At 49.5% G+C, this 13,973-nt stretch overlaps 15 non-coding genes across 15 annotated transcripts; 5 read left to right on the forward strand and 10 right to left on the reverse strand.

Annotated features, from left to right (window-relative positions):
- Positions 1-1,013: 1,013 nt before the first annotated feature.
- Positions 1,014-1,085, reverse strand: Trnap-cgg (transfer RNA proline (anticodon CGG)). Its single transcript has one exon. It is a non-coding gene; the product is annotated as a tRNA-Pro (tRNA).
- Positions 1,086-1,320: 235 nt separating this feature from the next.
- Positions 1,321-1,393, forward strand: Trnav-uac (transfer RNA valine (anticodon UAC)). Its single transcript has one exon. It is a non-coding gene; the product is annotated as a tRNA-Val (tRNA).
- Positions 1,394-1,996: 603 nt separating this feature from the next.
- Positions 1,997-2,068, reverse strand: Trnap-ugg (transfer RNA proline (anticodon UGG)). Its single transcript has one exon. It is a non-coding gene; the product is annotated as a tRNA-Pro (tRNA).
- A 1,632-nt stretch (positions 2,069-3,700) lies between these two features.
- Trnap-cgg (transfer RNA proline (anticodon CGG)) lies at positions 3,701-3,772 on the reverse strand. Its single transcript has one exon. It is a non-coding gene; the product is annotated as a tRNA-Pro (tRNA).
- A 235-nt stretch (positions 3,773-4,007) lies between these two features.
- Positions 4,008-4,080, forward strand: Trnav-uac (transfer RNA valine (anticodon UAC)). The gene has a single exon. It is a non-coding gene; the product is annotated as a tRNA-Val (tRNA).
- Positions 4,081-4,683: 603 nt separating this feature from the next.
- Trnap-ugg (transfer RNA proline (anticodon UGG)) lies at positions 4,684-4,755 on the reverse strand. The gene has a single exon. It is a non-coding gene; the product is annotated as a tRNA-Pro (tRNA).
- A 1,632-nt stretch (positions 4,756-6,387) lies between these two features.
- Positions 6,388-6,459, reverse strand: Trnap-cgg (transfer RNA proline (anticodon CGG)). The gene has a single exon. It is a non-coding gene; the product is annotated as a tRNA-Pro (tRNA).
- A 235-nt stretch (positions 6,460-6,694) lies between these two features.
- On the forward strand, positions 6,695-6,767 carry Trnav-uac (transfer RNA valine (anticodon UAC)). The gene has a single exon. It is a non-coding gene; the product is annotated as a tRNA-Val (tRNA).
- A 603-nt stretch (positions 6,768-7,370) lies between these two features.
- Trnap-ugg (transfer RNA proline (anticodon UGG)) lies at positions 7,371-7,442 on the reverse strand. Its single transcript has one exon. It is a non-coding gene; the product is annotated as a tRNA-Pro (tRNA).
- A 1,632-nt stretch (positions 7,443-9,074) lies between these two features.
- On the reverse strand, positions 9,075-9,146 carry Trnap-cgg (transfer RNA proline (anticodon CGG)). The gene has a single exon. It is a non-coding gene; the product is annotated as a tRNA-Pro (tRNA).
- A 235-nt stretch (positions 9,147-9,381) lies between these two features.
- On the forward strand, positions 9,382-9,454 carry Trnav-uac (transfer RNA valine (anticodon UAC)). Its single transcript has one exon. It is a non-coding gene; the product is annotated as a tRNA-Val (tRNA).
- A 603-nt stretch (positions 9,455-10,057) lies between these two features.
- Positions 10,058-10,129, reverse strand: Trnap-ugg (transfer RNA proline (anticodon UGG)). Its single transcript has one exon. It is a non-coding gene; the product is annotated as a tRNA-Pro (tRNA).
- A 1,632-nt stretch (positions 10,130-11,761) lies between these two features.
- On the reverse strand, positions 11,762-11,833 carry Trnap-cgg (transfer RNA proline (anticodon CGG)). The gene has a single exon. It is a non-coding gene; the product is annotated as a tRNA-Pro (tRNA).
- A 235-nt stretch (positions 11,834-12,068) lies between these two features.
- On the forward strand, positions 12,069-12,141 carry Trnav-uac (transfer RNA valine (anticodon UAC)). Its single transcript has one exon. It is a non-coding gene; the product is annotated as a tRNA-Val (tRNA).
- Positions 12,142-12,744: 603 nt separating this feature from the next.
- On the reverse strand, positions 12,745-12,816 carry Trnap-ugg (transfer RNA proline (anticodon UGG)). The gene has a single exon. It is a non-coding gene; the product is annotated as a tRNA-Pro (tRNA).
- Between the last annotated feature and the right edge of the window lie 1,157 nt (positions 12,817-13,973).

Genomic DNA, 13,973 nt, shown 5'->3' on the forward strand with positions numbered 1-13,973 from the left:
TGGCGTACTCCTGTAATCCAAGCTACTGGGAGGCCGTTGTGTGGGAGAGATCTGGAAACAACTACAGATTCGGCCGTTCCATGAGCTCAGGAATGGCCGCGATGCCTTCATTGAGCTCTGCAGATCGACATATAACAGCGTGGAAATTTCGGCAAGCGGTGGCTAAGGGTTAAGAGAAGCCAAACGCACTAAACACTAGAAAGTCGGGAAACCGAAGCTCATAACGAAAAGATTGCGGAATGCAGTGCGGAAGCAAAACTTCGAGAAGACCAACTCTGAAGCCATCGGCGCGCTAGTAATTATTCCTCGCAAGAAGCGATCATGTAGGAAGAGCGAGCCGAGGGTGTCGCTCGACCACACAATAAATTTTTGCTTAATCCAAATTTGCAATACCGGTTCGACACTAGAATATGCGCATTGGTTCTTCCAAAAGCGATAGTAAAAAGCACGTCGACCGCAGTGTCATTTAGGGTAGTGAGTCAGACATGGGGAGGATATAAGGCGGGTGGAATATGCAACGACGGGGGGCATTGCAGGGCGGGCGCCGGCTTCTTGCGCTGCGGCGCGCCGGTGCCGGCGGCGGATTGGCTGGGCTGCTGGTGCCTCCATGTAGAGCTGCCGCCGAGCCCAGGCACCGTGCCGCTAACGAAGCGATTGCCTTTGGTGACATCTTTTGCAATAACGACTGCGCGAATCGACGGTATCTCGTAAGGAAAGAAAGAGCAGCAGCTGCCGCCGAGCCCAGGCGCCGTGCCTAACACGCAGAAGGTCCCTGGTTCGATTGCGGGCGGAAACCCGTTTCCGTCGCACTCAGCAAGACACTTGCTACGATCTCTGCAGTGACCACTTAAATCAACTTCAAACGTTCCACCAGCAGGGTGCACATGGCTCAAATGAAACATGAAACTGTTTCAGAACTGGTTGTCGGATTTTAGCGCTGACTTGGAGGCCTGGAAATGCGCGAAACAGCCGCCGCCATGCGATTTGTTACCACACCGTTGTACAAAACGCAAGGGCTCGTCCGGGATTTGAACCCGGGACCTCCTGCACCCGAAGCAGGAATCATACCCCTAGACCAACGAGCCTGTCCGTTCCGAAAACGCACTGCATGTGAATGACGCCACCTTTGATGGTCTCACCCTGTAGGGCTGCAGCTCGCCCAGCGTTCTCCCTGTCTGTCGCGGTTGGATTGTTTTCATCGACGTCTTTTACTATAGGAACTTCACGAATCGGAGGGAGCTCGTAGCCGATGCCCTTTCTAACACAGAAGAAAAACTGTTGCTATTACGAGTCTCCGGGTGGTACACGAAAAGAACCGTCGTTTCCGTGGTGTAGCGGTTATCACGTCTGCTTTACACGCAGAAGGTCCCCGGTTCGATCCCGGGCGGGAACACAACAATTTTAATCTATATTTCGGATTTCATTCCGAGATGACCTCACGTCCGCGTATGCAGAGACAAGCAATGTCGTATGCTAGACGGATAGGGCGTCATTTTACTGTCAAATACTGTTGCTCTCTTATTGCACCGGTATTTGGTAACTGGGAACGCCCCTAGCTCCATTATGGCTGGCAAAATTTATAATCCGGTTCTTCAGGGCTACTTCAAGTGCGCTTGCTACTGGCTTTCCTGAGCTCACCCTACTCGCCTTGTCACAGCTCTGTCAAAGTGTGATGCTAACTAATAATGAGAAACTCTTAGCCACTCTCAATCTTACATGCCACCACACCTTTGTTGTTGCCGTCGTTAGTAAGATGAGGGTAGACTGTCGCACAGTTAAGCTGAATCTCCACTCACGGTGCACATATTCCGCAAAGACAACCTTGCTTTCCGTTGCATGCAAAATTACCGTCTGCGTTTCTACCGAATTCCACCTACGTACTTTACTGGTGCCGCATTCTTGTTATATCCACGTGCTATAACAGGCGTCTACTCTTCATTGAGGAGCTGCAACCGGGGCTGAGTTCCACCTACTCTTCAGCACGGTCAAAATGGCAGGGCTCGTCCGGGATTTGAACCCGGGACCTCCTGCACCCAAAGCAGGAATCATACCCCTAGACCAACGAGCCACCTGCCTGGAGCAGTCAAGTTAATCCCAAGTAGTGGACCTCACAGGGAACACACACTTTCACGTGAATTCGCAAGATAAACGCTTTCTGCAGGCAGCACTCACCAATGATGAGAAGAATATTAAAGGCAACGAATAAAAAGGGAAATAACTTCATCGAACACTGCTTATGAACAGCCGGCAGTGCTTCAGTTTCGGTATGTGGTTTCTCAGGGTTAAGAGAAGGCGAATGCACTAAACAAAAGAACATCGGGAAACCAAGCACCAACTCATAACGAAAAGATTGCACAATATACTGCAAGTAAAATTTCCACAAGACGGATACTGAAGACGCCGCAGACAAAAGAATTATTCTATGCAGTAACGATTATCTAGGAAGCATAAATTGCATGTGCTGCTCCACCACACAAATTCTTTTGATACTGTTTTACTTATTCTAAATTTTCATTGCCTGATCGTCTCTAGAATACTGTGTGGTATCCTGGTTTCCAACAGCGATAGTAGTAAGTAAATCGACTACAAAGTCTTTCAAAGTAGGCCAGACACAACAAAAAAACAATCGGAGTTGCGCGTAGCTCATGTCATTCTGCTTTCAAAGGTGAATCTGCGGCTGGGAGTAGTGGCGTACTCCTGTAATCCAAGCTACTGGGAGGCCGTTGTGTGGGAGAGATCTGGAAACAACTACAGATTCGGCCGTTCCATGAGCTCAGGAATGGCCGCGATGCCTTCATTGAGCTCTGCAGATCGACATATGACAGCGTGGAAATTTCGGCAAGCGGTGGCTAAGGGTTAAGAGAAGCCAAACGCACTAAACACTAGAAAGTCGGGAAACCGAAGCTCATAACGAAAAGATTGCGGAATGCAGTGCGGAAGCAAAACTTCGAGAAGACCAACTCTGAAGCCATCGGCGCGCTAGTAATTATTCCTCGCAAGAAGCGATCATGTAGGAAGAGCGAGCCGAGGGTGTCGCTCGACCACACAATAAATTTTTGCTTAATCCAAATTTGCAATACCGGTTCGACACTAGAATATGCGCATTGGTTCTTCCAAAAGCGATAGTAAAAAGCACGTCGACCGCAGTGTCATTTAGGGTAGTGAGTCAGACATGGGGAGGATATAAGGCGGGTGGAATATGCAACGACGGGGGGCATTGCAGGGCGGGCGCCGGCTTCTTGCGCTGCGGCGCGCCGGTGCCGGCGGCGGATTGGCTGGGCTGCTGGTGCCTCCATGTAGAGCTGCCGCCGAGCCCAGGCACCGTGCCGCTAACGAAGCGATTGCCTTTGGTGACATCTTTTGCAATAACGACTGCGCGAATCGACGGTATCTCGTAAGGAAAGAAAGAGCAGCAGCTGCCGCCGAGCCCAGGCGCCGTGCCTAACACGCAGAAGGTCCCTGGTTCGATTGCGGGCGGAAACCCGTTTCCGTCGCACTCAGCAAGACACTTGCTACGATCTCTGCAGTGACCACTTAAATCAACTTCAAACGTTCCACCAGCAGGGTGCACATGGCTCAAATGAAACATGAAACTGTTTCAGAACTGGTTGTCGGATTTTAGCGCTGACTTGGAGGCCTGGAAATGCGCGAAACAGCCGCCGCCATGCGATTTGTTACCACACCGTTGTACAAAACGCAAGGGCTCGTCCGGGATTTGAACCCGGGACCTCCTGCACCCGAAGCAGGAATCATACCCCTAGACCAACGAGCCTGTCCGTTCCGAAAACGCACTGCATGTGAATGACGCCACCTTTGATGGTCTCACCCTGTAGGGCTGCAGCTCGCCCAGCGTTCTCCCTGTCTGTCGCGGTTGGATTGTTTTCATCGACGTCTTTTACTATAGGAACTTCACGAATCGGAGGGAGCTCGTAGCCGATGCCCTTTCTAACACAGAAGAAAAACTGTTGCTATTACGAGTCTCCGGGTGGTACACGAAAAGAACCGTCGTTTCCGTGGTGTAGCGGTTATCACGTCTGCTTTACACGCAGAAGGTCCCCGGTTCGATCCCGGGCGGGAACACAACAATTTTAATCTATATTTCGGATTTCATTCCGAGATGACCTCACGTCCGCGTATGCAGAGACAAGCAATGTCGTATGCTAGACGGATAGGGCGTCATTTTACTGTCAAATACTGTTGCTCTCTTATTGCACCGGTATTTGGTAACTGGGAACGCCCCTAGCTCCATTATGGCTGGCAAAATTTATAATCCGGTTCTTCAGGGCTACTTCAAGTGCGCTTGCTACTGGCTTTCCTGAGCTCACCCTACTCGCCTTGTCACAGCTCTGTCAAAGTGTGATGCTAACTAATAATGAGAAACTCTTAGCCACTCTCAATCTTACATGCCACCACACCTTTGTTGTTGCCGTCGTTAGTAAGATGAGGGTAGACTGTCGCACAGTTAAGCTGAATCTCCACTCACGGTGCACATATTCCGCAAAGACAACCTTGCTTTCCGTTGCATGCAAAATTACCGTCTGCGTTTCTACCGAATTCCACCTACGTACTTTACTGGTGCCGCATTCTTGTTATATCCACGTGCTATAACAGGCGTCTACTCTTCATTGAGGAGCTGCAACCGGGGCTGAGTTCCACCTACTCTTCAGCACGGTCAAAATGGCAGGGCTCGTCCGGGATTTGAACCCGGGACCTCCTGCACCCAAAGCAGGAATCATACCCCTAGACCAACGAGCCACCTGCCTGGAGCAGTCAAGTTAATCCCAAGTAGTGGACCTCACAGGGAACACACACTTTCACGTGAATTCGCAAGATAAACGCTTTCTGCAGGCAGCACTCACCAATGATGAGAAGAATATTAAAGGCAACGAATAAAAAGGGAAATAACTTCATCGAACACTGCTTATGAACAGCCGGCAGTGCTTCAGTTTCGGTATGTGGTTTCTCAGGGTTAAGAGAAGGCGAATGCACTAAACAAAAGAACATCGGGAAACCAAGCACCAACTCATAACGAAAAGATTGCACAATATACTGCAAGTAAAATTTCCACAAGACGGATACTGAAGACGCCGCAGACAAAAGAATTATTCTATGCAGTAACGATTATCTAGGAAGCATAAATTGCATGTGCTGCTCCACCACACAAATTCTTTTGATACTGTTTTACTTATTCTAAATTTTCATTGCCTGATCGTCTCTAGAATACTGTGTGGTATCCTGGTTTCCAACAGCGATAGTAGTAAGTAAATCGACTACAAAGTCTTTCAAAGTAGGCCAGACACAACAAAAAAACAATCGGAGTTGCGCGTAGCTCATGTCATTCTGCTTTCAAAGGTGAATCTGCGGCTGGGAGTAGTGGCGTACTCCTGTAATCCAAGCTACTGGGAGGCCGTTGTGTGGGAGAGATCTGGAAACAACTACAGATTCGGCCGTTCCATGAGCTCAGGAATGGCCGCGATGCCTTCATTGAGCTCTGCAGATCGACATATGACAGCGTGGAAATTTCGGCAAGCGGTGGCTAAGGGTTAAGAGAAGCCAAACGCACTAAACACTAGAAAGTCGGGAAACCGAAGCTCATAACGAAAAGATTGCGGAATGCAGTGCGGAAGCAAAACTTCGAGAAGACCAACTCTGAAGCCATCGGCGCGCTAGTAATTATTCCTCGCAAGAAGCGATCATGTAGGAAGAGCGAGCCGAGGGTGTCGCTCGACCACACAATAAATTTTTGCTTAATCCAAATTTGCAATACCGGTTCGACACTAGAATATGCGCATTGGTTCTTCCAAAAGCGATAGTAAAAAGCACGTCGACCGCAGTGTCATTTAGGGTAGTGAGTCAGACATGGGGAGGATATAAGGCGGGTGGAATATGCAACGACGGGGGGCATTGCAGGGCGGGCGCCGGCTTCTTGCGCTGCGGCGCGCCGGTGCCGGCGGCGGATTGGCTGGGCTGCTGGTGCCTCCATGTAGAGCTGCCGCCGAGCCCAGGCACCGTGCCGCTAACGAAGCGATTGCCTTTGGTGACATCTTTTGCAATAACGACTGCGCGAATCGACGGTATCTCGTAAGGAAAGAAAGAGCAGCAGCTGCCGCCGAGCCCAGGCGCCGTGCCTAACACGCAGAAGGTCCCTGGTTCGATTGCGGGCGGAAACCCGTTTCCGTCGCACTCAGCAAGACACTTGCTACGATCTCTGCAGTGACCACTTAAATCAACTTCAAACGTTCCACCAGCAGGGTGCACATGGCTCAAATGAAACATGAAACTGTTTCAGAACTGGTTGTCGGATTTTAGCGCTGACTTGGAGGCCTGGAAATGCGCGAAACAGCCGCCGCCATGCGATTTGTTACCACACCGTTGTACAAAACGCAAGGGCTCGTCCGGGATTTGAACCCGGGACCTCCTGCACCCGAAGCAGGAATCATACCCCTAGACCAACGAGCCTGTCCGTTCCGAAAACGCACTGCATGTGAATGACGCCACCTTTGATGGTCTCACCCTGTAGGGCTGCAGCTCGCCCAGCGTTCTCCCTGTCTGTCGCGGTTGGATTGTTTTCATCGACGTCTTTTACTATAGGAACTTCACGAATCGGAGGGAGCTCGTAGCCGATGCCCTTTCTAACACAGAAGAAAAACTGTTGCTATTACGAGTCTCCGGGTGGTACACGAAAAGAACCGTCGTTTCCGTGGTGTAGCGGTTATCACGTCTGCTTTACACGCAGAAGGTCCCCGGTTCGATCCCGGGCGGGAACACAACAATTTTAATCTATATTTCGGATTTCATTCCGAGATGACCTCACGTCCGCGTATGCAGAGACAAGCAATGTCGTATGCTAGACGGATAGGGCGTCATTTTACTGTCAAATACTGTTGCTCTCTTATTGCACCGGTATTTGGTAACTGGGAACGCCCCTAGCTCCATTATGGCTGGCAAAATTTATAATCCGGTTCTTCAGGGCTACTTCAAGTGCGCTTGCTACTGGCTTTCCTGAGCTCACCCTACTCGCCTTGTCACAGCTCTGTCAAAGTGTGATGCTAACTAATAATGAGAAACTCTTAGCCACTCTCAATCTTACATGCCACCACACCTTTGTTGTTGCCGTCGTTAGTAAGATGAGGGTAGACTGTCGCACAGTTAAGCTGAATCTCCACTCACGGTGCACATATTCCGCAAAGACAACCTTGCTTTCCGTTGCATGCAAAATTACCGTCTGCGTTTCTACCGAATTCCACCTACGTACTTTACTGGTGCCGCATTCTTGTTATATCCACGTGCTATAACAGGCGTCTACTCTTCATTGAGGAGCTGCAACCGGGGCTGAGTTCCACCTACTCTTCAGCACGGTCAAAATGGCAGGGCTCGTCCGGGATTTGAACCCGGGACCTCCTGCACCCAAAGCAGGAATCATACCCCTAGACCAACGAGCCACCTGCCTGGAGCAGTCAAGTTAATCCCAAGTAGTGGACCTCACAGGGAACACACACTTTCACGTGAATTCGCAAGATAAACGCTTTCTGCAGGCAGCACTCACCAATGATGAGAAGAATATTAAAGGCAACGAATAAAAAGGGAAATAACTTCATCGAACACTGCTTATGAACAGCCGGCAGTGCTTCAGTTTCGGTATGTGGTTTCTCAGGGTTAAGAGAAGGCGAATGCACTAAACAAAAGAACATCGGGAAACCAAGCACCAACTCATAACGAAAAGATTGCACAATATACTGCAAGTAAAATTTCCACAAGACGGATACTGAAGACGCCGCAGACAAAAGAATTATTCTATGCAGTAACGATTATCTAGGAAGCATAAATTGCATGTGCTGCTCCACCACACAAATTCTTTTGATACTGTTTTACTTATTCTAAATTTTCATTGCCTGATCGTCTCTAGAATACTGTGTGGTATCCTGGTTTCCAACAGCGATAGTAGTAAGTAAATCGACTACAAAGTCTTTCAAAGTAGGCCAGACACAACAAAAAAACAATCGGAGTTGCGCGTAGCTCATGTCATTCTGCTTTCAAAGGTGAATCTGCGGCTGGGAGTAGTGGCGTACTCCTGTAATCCAAGCTACTGGGAGGCCGTTGTGTGGGAGAGATCTGGAAACAACTACAGATTCGGCCGTTCCATGAGCTCAGGAATGGCCGCGATGCCTTCATTGAGCTCTGCAGATCGACATATGACAGCGTGGAAATTTCGGCAAGCGGTGGCTAAGGGTTAAGAGAAGCCAAACGCACTAAACACTAGAAAGTCGGGAAACCGAAGCTCATAACGAAAAGATTGCGGAATGCAGTGCGGAAGCAAAACTTCGAGAAGACCAACTCTGAAGCCATCGGCGCGCTAGTAATTATTCCTCGCAAGAAGCGATCATGTAGGAAGAGCGAGCCGAGGGTGTCGCTCGACCACACAATAAATTTTTGCTTAATCCAAATTTGCAATACCGGTTCGACACTAGAATATGCGCATTGGTTCTTCCAAAAGCGATAGTAAAAAGCACGTCGACCGCAGTGTCATTTAGGGTAGTGAGTCAGACATGGGGAGGATATAAGGCGGGTGGAATATGCAACGACGGGGGGCATTGCAGGGCGGGCGCCGGCTTCTTGCGCTGCGGCGCGCCGGTGCCGGCGGCGGATTGGCTGGGCTGCTGGTGCCTCCATGCAGAGCTGCCGCCGAGCCCAGGCACCGTGCCGCTAACGAAGCGATTGCCTTTGGTGACATCTTTTGCAATAACGACTGCGCGAATCGACGGTATCTCGTAAGGAAAGAAAGAGCAGCAGCTGCCGCCGAGCCCAGGCGCCGTGCCTAACACGCAGAAGGTCCCTGGTTCGATTGCGGGCGGAAACCCGTTTCCGTCGCACTCAGCAAGACACTTGCTACGATCTCTGCAGTGACCACTTAAATCAACTTCAAACGTTCCACCAGCAGGGTGCACATGGCTCAAATGAAACATGAAACTGTTTCAGAACTGGTTGTCGGATTTTAGCGCTGACTTGGAGGCCTGGAAATGCGCGAAACAGCCGCCGCCATGCGATTTGTTACCACACCGTTGTACAAAACGCAAGGGCTCGTCCGGGATTTGAACCCGGGACCTCCTGCACCCGAAGCAGGAATCATACCCCTAGACCAACGAGCCTGTCCGTTCCGAAAACGCACTGCATGTGAATGACGCCACCTTTGATGGTCTCACCCTGTAGGGCTGCAGCTCGCCCAGCGTTCTCCCTGTCTGTCGCGGTTGGATTGTTTTCATCGACGTCTTTTACTATAGGAACTTCACGAATCGGAGGGAGCTCGTAGCCGATGCCCTTTCTAACACAGAAGAAAAACTGTTGCTATTACGAGTCTCCGGGTGGTACACGAAAAGAACCGTCGTTTCCGTGGTGTAGCGGTTATCACGTCTGCTTTACACGCAGAAGGTCCCCGGTTCGATCCCGGGCGGGAACACAACAATTTTAATCTATATTTCGGATTTCATTCCGAGATGACCTCACGTCCGCGTATGCAGAGACAAGCAATGTCGTATGCTAGACGGATAGGGCGTCATTTTACTGTCAAATACTGTTGCTCTCTTATTGCACCGGTATTTGGTAACTGGGAACGCCCCTAGCTCCATTATGGCTGGCAAAATTTATAATCCGGTTCTTCAGGGCTACTTCAAGTGCGCTTGCTACTGGCTTTCCTGAGCTCACCCTACTCGCCTTGTCACAGCTCTGTCAAAGTGTGATGCTAACTAATAATGAGAAACTCTTAGCCACTCTCAATCTTACATGCCACCACACCTTTGTTGTTGCCGTCGTTAGTAAGATGAGGGTAGACTGTCGCACAGTTAAGCTGAATCTCCACTCACGGTGCACATATTCCGCAAAGACAACCTTGCTTTCCGTTGCATGCAAAATTACCGTCTGCGTTTCTACCGAATTCCACCTACGTACTTTACTGGTGCCGCATTCTTGTTATATCCACGTGCTATAACAGGCGTCTACTCTTCATTGAGGAGCTGCAACCGGGGCTGAGTTCCACCTACTCTTCAGCACGGTCAAAATGGCAGGGCTCGTCCGGGATTTGAACCCGGGACCTCCTGCACCCAAAGCAGGAATCATACCCCTAGACCAACGAGCCACCTGCCTGGAGCAGTCAAGTTAATCCCAAGTAGTGGACCTCACAGGGAACACACACTTTCACGTGAATTCGCAAGATAAACGCTTTCTGCAGGCAGCACTCACCAATGATGAGAAGAATATTAAAGGCAACGAATAAAAAGGGAAATAACTTCATCGAACACTGCTTATGAACAGCCGGCAGTGCTTCAGTTTCGGTATGTGGTTTCTCAGGGTTAAGAGAAGGCGAATGCACTAAACAAAAGAACATCGGGAAACCAAGCACCAACTCATAACGAAAAGATTGCACAATATACTGCAAGTAAAATTTCCACAAGACGGATACTGAAGACGCCGCAGACAAAAGAATTATTCTATGCAGTAACGATTATCTAGGAAGCATAAATTGCATGTGCTGCTCCACCACACAAATTCTTTTGATACTGTTTTACTTATTCTAAATTTTCATTGCCTGATCGTCTCTAGAATACTGTGTGGTATCCTGGTTTCCAACAGCGATAGTAGTAAGTAAATCGACTACAAAGTCTTTCAAAGTAGGCCAGACACAACAAAAAAACAATCGGAGTTGCGCGTAGCTCATGTCATTCTGCTTTCAAAGGTGAATCTGCGGCTGGGAGTAGTGGCGTACTCCTGTAATCCAAGCTACTGGGAGGCCGTTGTGTGGGAGAGATCTGGAAACAACTACAGATTCGGCCGTTCCATGAGCTCAGGAATGGCCGCGATGCCTTCATTGAGCTCTGCAGATCGACATATGACAGCGTGGAAATTTCGGCAAGCGGTGGCTAAGGGTTAAGAGAAGCCAAACGCACTAAACACTAGAAAGTCGGGAAACCGAAGCTCATAACGAAAAGATTGCGGAATGCAGTGCGGAAGCAAAACTTCGAGAAGACCAACTCTGAAGCCATCGGCGCGCTAGTAATTATTCCTCGCAAGAAGCGATCATGTAGGAAGAGCGAGCCGAGGGTGTCGCTCGACCACACAATAAATTTTTGCTTAATCCAAATTTGCAATACCGGTTCGACACTAGAATATGCGCATTGGTTCTTCCAAAAGCGATAGTAAAAAGCACGTCGACCGCAGTGTCATTTAGGGTAGTGAGTCAGACATGGGGAGGATATAAGGCGGGTGGAATATGCAACGACGGGGGGCATTGCAGGGCGGGCGCCGGCTTCTTGCGCTGCGGCGCGCCGGTGCCGGCGGCGGATTGGCTGGGCTGCTGGTGCCTCCATGTAGAGCTGCCGCCGAGCCCAGGCACCGTGCCGCTAACGAAGCGATTGCCTTTGGTGACATCTTTTGCAATAACGACTGCGCGAATCGACGGTATCTCGTAAGGAAAGAAAGAGCAGCAGCTGCCGCCGAGCCCAGGCGCCGTGCCTAACACGCAGAAGGTCCCTGGTTCGATTGCGGGCGGAAACCCGTTTCCGTCGCACTCAGCAAGACACTTGCTACGATCTCTGCAGTGACCACTTAAATCAACTTCAAACGTTCCACCAGCAGGGTGCACATGGCTCAAATGAAACATGAAACTGTTTCAGAACTGGTTGTCGGATTTTAGCGCTGACTTGGAGGCCTGGAAATGCGCGAAACAGCCGCCGCCATGCGATTTGTTACCACACCGTTGTACAAAACGCAAGGGCTCGTCCGGGATTTGAACCCGGGACCTCCTGCACCCGAAGCAGGAATCATACCCCTAGACCAACGAGCCTGTCCGTTCCGAAAACGCACTGCATGTGAATGACGCCACCTTTGATGGTCTCACCCTGTAGGGCTGCAGCTCGCCCAGCGTTCTCCCTGTCTGTCGCGGTTGGATTGTTTTCATCGACGTCTTTTACTATAGGAACTTCACGAATCGGAGGGAGCTCGTAGCCGATGCCCTTTCTAACACAGAAGAAAAACTGTTGCTATTACGAGTCTCCGGGTGGTACACGAAAAGAACCGTCGTTTCCGTGGTGTAGCGGTTATCACGTCTGCTTTACACGCAGAAGGTCGCCGGTTCGATCCCGGGCGGGAACACAACAATTTTAATCTATATTTCGGATTTCATTCCGAGATGACCTCACGTCCGCGTATGCAGAGACAAGCAATGTCGTATGCTAGACGGATAGGGCGTCATTTTACTGTCAAATACTGTTGCTCTCTTATTGCACCGGTATTTGGTAACTGGGAACGCCCCTAGCTCCATTATGGCTGGCAAAATTTATAATCCGGTTCTTCAGGGCTACTTCAAGTGCGCTTGCTACTGGCTTTCCTGAGCTCACCCTACTCGCCTTGTCACAGCTCTGTCAAAGTGTGATGCTAACTAATAATGAGAAACTCTTAGCCACTCTCAATCTTACATGCCACCACACCTTTGTTGTTGCCGTCGTTAGTAAGATGAGGGTAGACTGTCGCACAGTTAAGCTGAATCTCCACTCACGGTGCACATATTCCGCAAAGACAACCTTGCTTTCCGTTGCATGCAAAATTACCGTCTGCGTTTCTACCGAATTCCACCTACGTACTTTACTGGTGCCGCATTCTTGTTATATCCACGTGCTATAACAGGCGTCTACTCTTCATTGAGGAGCTGCAACCGGGGCTGAGTTCCACCTACTCTTCAGCACGGTCAAAATGGCAGGGCTCGTCCGGGATTTGAACCCGGGACCTCCTGCACCCAAAGCAGGAATCATACCCCTAGACCAACGAGCCACCTGCCTGGAGCAGTCAAGTTAATCCCAAGTAGTGGACCTCACAGGGAACACACACTTTCACGTGAATTCGCAAGATAAACGCTTTCTGCAGGCAGCACTCACCAATGATGAGAAGAATATTAAAGGCAACGAATAAAAAGGGAAATAACTTCATCGAACACTGCTTATGAACAGCCGGCAGTGCTTCAGTTTCGGTATGTGGTTTCTCAGGGTTAAGAGAAGGCGAATGCACTAAACAAAAGAACATCGGGAAACCAAGCACCAACTCATAACGAAAAGATTGCACAATATACTGCAAGTAAAATTTCCACAAGACGGATACTGAAGACGCCGCAGACAAAAGAATTATTCTATGCAGTAACGATTATCTAGGAAGCATAAATTGCATGTGCTGCTCCACCACACAAATTCTTTTGATACTGTTTTACTTATTCTAAATTTTCATTGCCTGATCGTCTCTAGAATACTGTGTGGTATCCTGGTTTCCAACAGCGATAGTAGTAAGTAAATCGACTACAAAGTCTTTCAAAGTAGGCCAGACACAACAAAAAAACAATCGGAGTTGCGCGTAGCTCATGTCATTCTGCTTTCAAAGGTGAATCTGCGGCTGGGAGTAGTGGCGTACTCCTGTAATCCAAGCTACTGGGAGGCCGTTGTGTGGGAGAGATCTGGAAACAACTACAGATTCGGCCGTTCCATGAGCTCAGGAATGGCCGCGATGCCTTCATTGAGCTCTGCAGATCGACATATGACAGCGTGGAAATTTCGGCAAGCGGTGGCTAAGGGTTAAGAGAAGCCAAACGCACTAAACACTAGAAAGTCGGGAAACCGAAGCTCATAACGAAAAGATTGCGGAATGCAGTGCGGAAGCAAAACTTCGAGAAGACCAACTCTGAAGCCATCGGCGCGCTAGTAATTATTCCTCGCAAGAAGCGATCATGTAGGAAGAGCGAGCCGAGGGTGTCGCTCGACCACACAATAAATTTTTGCTTAATCCAAATTTGCAATACCGGTTCGACACTAGAATATGCGCATTGGTTCTTCCAAAAGCGATAGTAAAAAGCACGTCGACCGCAGTGTCATTTAGGGTAGTGAGTCAGACATGGGGAGGATATAAGGCGGGTGGAATATGCAACGACGGGGGGCATTGCAGGG

This window comes from Schistocerca cancellata, unplaced genomic scaffold (genome assembly GCF_023864275.1).
Source record: "Schistocerca cancellata isolate TAMUIC-IGC-003103 unplaced genomic scaffold, iqSchCanc2.1 HiC_scaffold_659, whole genome shotgun sequence".
NCBI classification, from domain to species: domain Eukaryota; kingdom Metazoa; phylum Arthropoda; class Insecta; order Orthoptera; family Acrididae; genus Schistocerca; species Schistocerca cancellata.